General features: G+C 35.6%; 1 non-coding gene across 1 annotated transcript; it reads left to right on the top strand.

The window, feature by feature from the left end:
* The first annotated feature begins 4,060 nt into the window (after nt 1-4,060).
* TRNAQ-UUG (transfer RNA glutamine (anticodon UUG)) lies at nt 4,061-4,132 on the top strand. The gene has a single exon. It is a non-coding gene; the product is annotated as a tRNA-Gln (tRNA).
* Nucleotides 4,133-5,835: the final 1,703 nt, after the last annotated feature.

Below are 5,835 nucleotides of genomic sequence, written 5' to 3'. Positions count from 1 at the left end.
ACCAAATAGGAAATATTTGGAAAAGAATGACGCAATGGGAAGTTAATCCTTTGTCAAATATATTTACTCAAGCTCATGAAAACTTAAGAAAGCATCCACTTTTTACTTTCCTGCCTGTTATATATAACAGAAAGAAAGTATGACGATCGGCCAAGGAAATGACCCTACAAGATTTTTACATTTTTGGACTCGGGGACCTTGAAACGTCGAGAAATGCAAAACAAGAAAAAAAAATCGGGGTTTTTATCTGTATCTATGGAATTTTGACGGTTAAAGGTAGAGAGGGTGGAGAGATAGAGGCATGTGTGTGTCAAATAGGGTCGGACTTAATGACAATTTTACTCTTATTAGCATTTACAATTATATATATATAACTCGTCCCTATCCTCAAAATTAAGTGTGTTTTGCTATTTTATAATAATTAAAAATATGAAAAGTTTTTAATAAAATATAACAGATGGCACCACCAAAATGTTAAATGTTGCCTGGAAAGTTAAGTAACTCTCTGAATATTTGTTTAAACTCTTCTCACGAAGCTCTCTGCAATTATTCTATCAGACTGATCGCACTCCATTTTCTAGTATAATCCGACTTGCTTTTATCAGAAAAAGTAAAGCAAAATAGCTTCACTAGGATGGAATAAACAGTTTAGAAATGATCTTACAAGCTTTTGTAGATACAGTAGAGCATCGATTATCCGACCCCTGATTAACCGACCGCGTTCTAGTCGGCAAATTAAAATGTCCGCTAGTGATGTGGCGTTACAATATTTGGTTATGTCTTGGCTACTTTAATATTATTTTTGTTAAATTTTTGCATGTTTTAGCTGGCAGCACTGGCTCGCCATGAAAGGGAGGATAGTATTTAAACCAGGCCTAATACACTATACAAATAATGTATTTTTTCATACTTTTCGGTTATCCGACTTTTCAGTTATCCGACCAACCCCAGTCCCCAATTAAGTCGGATAATCGATGCTCTACTGTATTTTTAAAACGTAGGAATTATGAGTAGGCCTATAAAATCTCCCAATTAATTGTCTATTATAATAAAATGTTTATCGTTATTATAGATTACACCATATATCAATTTCCATTGAATCTTTAAGAAAAAATGATCAATGTATAATGTTTATTTTCCTGCCAACAATTTTCTATTGTTGGCAGGGAAACATTACATTTTGGTATCAATAAAATTACAAAATATAACCCGATAAACAACCAAATACGAGAGAGAAAGAGAAAGAGAGGATCTGGAGTGAAACTTTGGAATATATCAAAAATAATTATGTGTTGTGTTCGCAATGACGACTTTTTCACTGTGCGGCATTTTAGGCATCTCACCCGGATACTCGGGGTGAGATGCCAAATGCCATTGGGGTAAAATAACAAATATAATTGCATAAAATTAATTTTCGAATATCTTAACCAAATTTAATTTATTGCATATGTAGTACAGTACTTTATAGTAAGTGTAACAGCACAGTATATATAAGTATTGTTAAGCTCCGGCCCATTCTAACGCGCTCTATAGCTAGCTGAAAGCTTTTTTCAGTCCAAAAACCTTTTTGAGACCTTATATAATTTCCAAGCATATCCTGCAATAAAACGAGAAAACAAAAATTTATTAAAAATAAAATAAACATACACTATGTACAAAATAGTTTGCTTTAGGACAATCGGCCGTTCGGACGTCCCGAGCGTCGATGTGGTTCTTTGATGGTCGATCGAAGGTGGCTCCGGGACAGTGGCGTTGACGAGTCCGTAAGGCACGGGGAGACTTCGTCCGTTGGAGTCGGGGACACGGTCTAAGTCCGAAGTGGCACGGGTTACGGGTTGGCACAATAGACGAGAAATATTATTTTATTTATTTTTTTTTTTTTTGCGCGTTGACACACGGCGTTATGGTTATTCGGAACGTTAACCGAGTGCCAGGTGTCCTCGATTGTCGGAGATTATATCAATCTCCGTTCTTTCTTTCATCCATTTTGATTGGTCGTTCTCCCTCAATCACGCTTCCCTAGTGGTGGGTCCATGGTTACTAAACGTAACGAGACTCTTACCTGGAGAGTGAGAAGAGTCAATATCGAAGATAAATTCGATCTTCCACCGATCATAGAAAGATTCCTTCCGATTTATGGTTTCTGCCTGGCAGTTTGATATAAACAATGGGTGTCCGACTACAAGCGACTTTTACTTATGTTTTTTTAAACTAATAAATTTTTCTCTAAATTAACCGTTTTTTCGCGTCTTTCGTGATGGGTCAGACCTGTACGGTACATGACATTTCCATAAAAGTTTTAAACAAATACTGAAAATGACAAAAATAAACAATTTATGTATTTTAGTTCTAAAATATCGATACAAATAGTACATACGTAATACAAATTGATATGATACAAACAATGATAGAAAAACTTGTTTTTAAGTTTTTTATAAACTAACTTTATTCGGCGATTTTTTCCGCAAAGTCGTTAATTACTTTATCATAAAAGTCGCTGGTCGTCGACTCCATCGACGCATTTGAAAGCTCTCTTTCTATCGAAAGCAACGTCAGCGATGACAATTTTTCCTCCGACCGAGTGTTCCTGGCCAATGTATGAATTTGCTTCGTGGTCGAAAAACTGCGCTCAGCAGACCCACCGGTAGATGGTACCGTAAATATTAATGATATTAAATCATATAATTGTTTTAGTACGTCTTTGTTCGGATCGACATTAAACATACGAGCAAATACTTCATTTAGCAAATAAACACAAGACATTTGAGTGTTTAAATACATTCAATTAAATGCAAGTTATTAAATAAATAAATAATGATTTTGGTCCAAAACTATAATCAATATTTATTTAACGATTATTAACAAATAGATATAATTTGTCGTTGATAATATACCATCTCGAAAGTGTTCGATTCTTCTACTTTTTCCATCGAAAAGGTGCAGACACGTTTCACAACGTAACCAGGCTTCGTTGTGTCTGCCATCTTGATTTATCGACGTCACAACCATAGTCGATTTCTAACGGTTATTGATTTTCAGTTTCGCATATGACAAAAAGACAATTGAATTTCGCAGTTCCGTTTTCTCTACTACAGAAAGAGAAGGTCTTTGTTTCCTGTATCTGCTTTATTTTTTCAGTGTAAATTGGAACTATGGAAACGATGCCCAGGGCCAGATTTACATAAGGGCATTTGGGACGGTGCCCAAGGCCCCCACAAAATTATGTTTAAACATATATATATATATTTTTTCCTATTACTGCGACAGCCTAATGTGGCCTAATCATGAGGGCCACAGGCAGAGAAAACCAAACCCGGGGGAAAAAACCTATGAAACATCGGAAAATTTCGAGAAAAAAATTTTATATAGGTATTTTTCAATTAAATTAAAATAATTAGTTTTACACAATAAAATATATATGTTTACAATAACCTTATTTTAAAATGAAATTTACAACTTCCTAGTTGAAATCTAGTTGAAAGTAAAGTATTTTGTGTAAATTTTCTAAATCAAATTTGCCTACTCTTAAAGGGGGCCCCCACCGTATTTGTGCCCACGGGCCTCTGATTGTTAAATCCGGTCCTGACAATGTCTGACTGTTTTCATAAAGACGCGTGTTCTATAAAAATAAAATTGGTCTTATTCGATCACAATAGTATTGGACAGGGGAGATAGCTTCTCCCCTGTCCAATAATATTGTGACCGAACTATGCTACTGGGGTTTGTGAGGGGCGTCTCAAGAATAACAGTATAAACAGAAAAATGGGAAATTGCGGGAGTCGACCTTCTTGACTTCACACTATGGCTATTATTAACCATAGATACCAGTTGGCAAAAATCAGCATCCACGCCCCAATTCTTCAGCGATAAATGTCTAAATACGACCCCGATATTAGAATACTATACAGCTTTTTAGCATGGAAATAATTGCTTTCAAAGAAGGCGAAGTTCGAAAATTTTCCGTTATTATCAATGTAACGGCTGTAGTGTTATCTTTTATCTAAAATTCGATAAGGTGTTCATTCTGTATTAAAGCAAATAATCGATAACCTTTAGGTATGGTCCCATGGTGTAATGGTTAGCACTCTGGACTTTGAATCCAGCGATCCGAGTTCAAATCTCGGTGGGACCTTACTTTTTTGTCTCGTTTTTCTTAATATTTTTCCTCGTTATCTAGCATCCAGTTGAACGGGCTATAAAATGCTAAAATCTTCACGAATATGTTTTGTGAACATTTTAGCATTTTATGTATATGTTAATAGATTTTAAGAGATTTTTCACACTGTCCGTGAAGTGCAGTGGCACGTTATAGCTCCGTAGAGCCTGGGCAAATTTGAATTAAGAACCCCGCTTACAGTGTTAACTACAGACATTCTCCTTCGAGGGAATATTTTTTTTTTTTTATAAAATATTAGTTTATAAGAAAATATAGCTGTTCTGTTTAGGGCCGTAACGAAAATCTGCAGAGCTCTTGGGCAGAATTTTATGGAGGACTCCCCTCTCACTTGTTGCATTTATAAAATAATTAAACTGCTTTTAAAAAGTCATTGTTTAAGTTGATATTATTAATGTTGATATGTTGCAAATGAGGAGTATAAATAATGAACATTGAAAACAACTCTAAAATTCTTTAAATAATGACAAGTGTACTTCAGTAAAGCAGAATTTTGAACAATATAAACGTTACTACTAAAATAACATGTTTCAGAATCACTGAAAATGAAGTCTAAAACTGATGGAACTTCAGTTATTTTTAAAAGTTTATTTATTGATCTATAAATTGGTGATTGATGAGTTAATAAAATTGATTTTACTCAAAGATTGTTTTTAATATTTGATTGTAAAATCAAAGTCCAGGACATTTGGTTATACTCAGTGGTGATATTCGAAATAGTTAACAAAGGGTTCGCTAGCAGAAAATTTTTCCCTGACAATCACCGACAAACGAAATGGAAGTTTTGGCTAGAAATAAATACAATACCTTTTCTTGCGATATATCTAATAATCAGTGGCGTATTTGAAACGTAAGGAGCCCTGGGCGAAGACCAGGTAACAGTAGTATATTAGTGCTCTCGACCTTGTTTTTTTTTTTAGGCTGAGAAATTTTTCATTCCGAATGGCACTACTCATAGTAGACAGATCTCATCATCGCTCGAAATACAATATCCTTTTTATTTCGCTGTCCATAGCCCGACACGTGTTCCACGGCCATCTTCTATTATTTCGCACGCGTGAGATTGTGCGATCTCTCTTGTGACTGGGTCTAGTTTCGAGAACTCTCTCCAATCGATCGCGATTAAACCTCGTTTCGGTCGAGATCGAAACGGTCGAGAGAGATCGCGCCAAGACGTAGTCCCCGACCTCGCTCACAATCTACATTGAAATGCTCGGTGCGAACGGGGTATAAGGCTCTAGTTTAGTAGTATTACAGAGTATAATACGTATATTTTAATATATTTTTTTTTAAAAAAAACAAAACCACTGAGAAATGTTCCGTGTGTTTAACAAGGTTCGGGAAACTGAAAATTTTAACAACGGGTTCGGCCGAACCTGTGCGAACCCGCCGAATATCACCACTGGTTATACCAGTGGCGTGCCGTGACATTTGATGATAGGGAAGTTATGTTCTGTAAGAAGCCGACTTCCAGGGGCAATCAGTCAGTGATTGTCTATGGTCCATTCGTATTCGTTTTTTCGATAAGCCAGTAAACACCGTAGACTTCTCTAAATGTATTTTTTAACACTGTACAAAAATTGTACACGTTTTTTTCTACATCCCCTTATAGATGGGACATACGAAATCGTAATATCACTGGTTTAACATTGAAATCGGTA

The sequence above is a fragment of the Centruroides vittatus genome, unplaced genomic scaffold (genome assembly GCF_030686945.1).
Source record: "Centruroides vittatus isolate TY-2023 unplaced genomic scaffold, ASM3068694v2 scaffold_464, whole genome shotgun sequence".
NCBI lineage: Eukaryota > Metazoa > Arthropoda > Arachnida > Scorpiones > Buthidae > Centruroides > Centruroides vittatus.
Note: the sequence above shows the minus strand (reverse complement) of the source record. Positions and strands in the feature narration are given on the sequence as shown.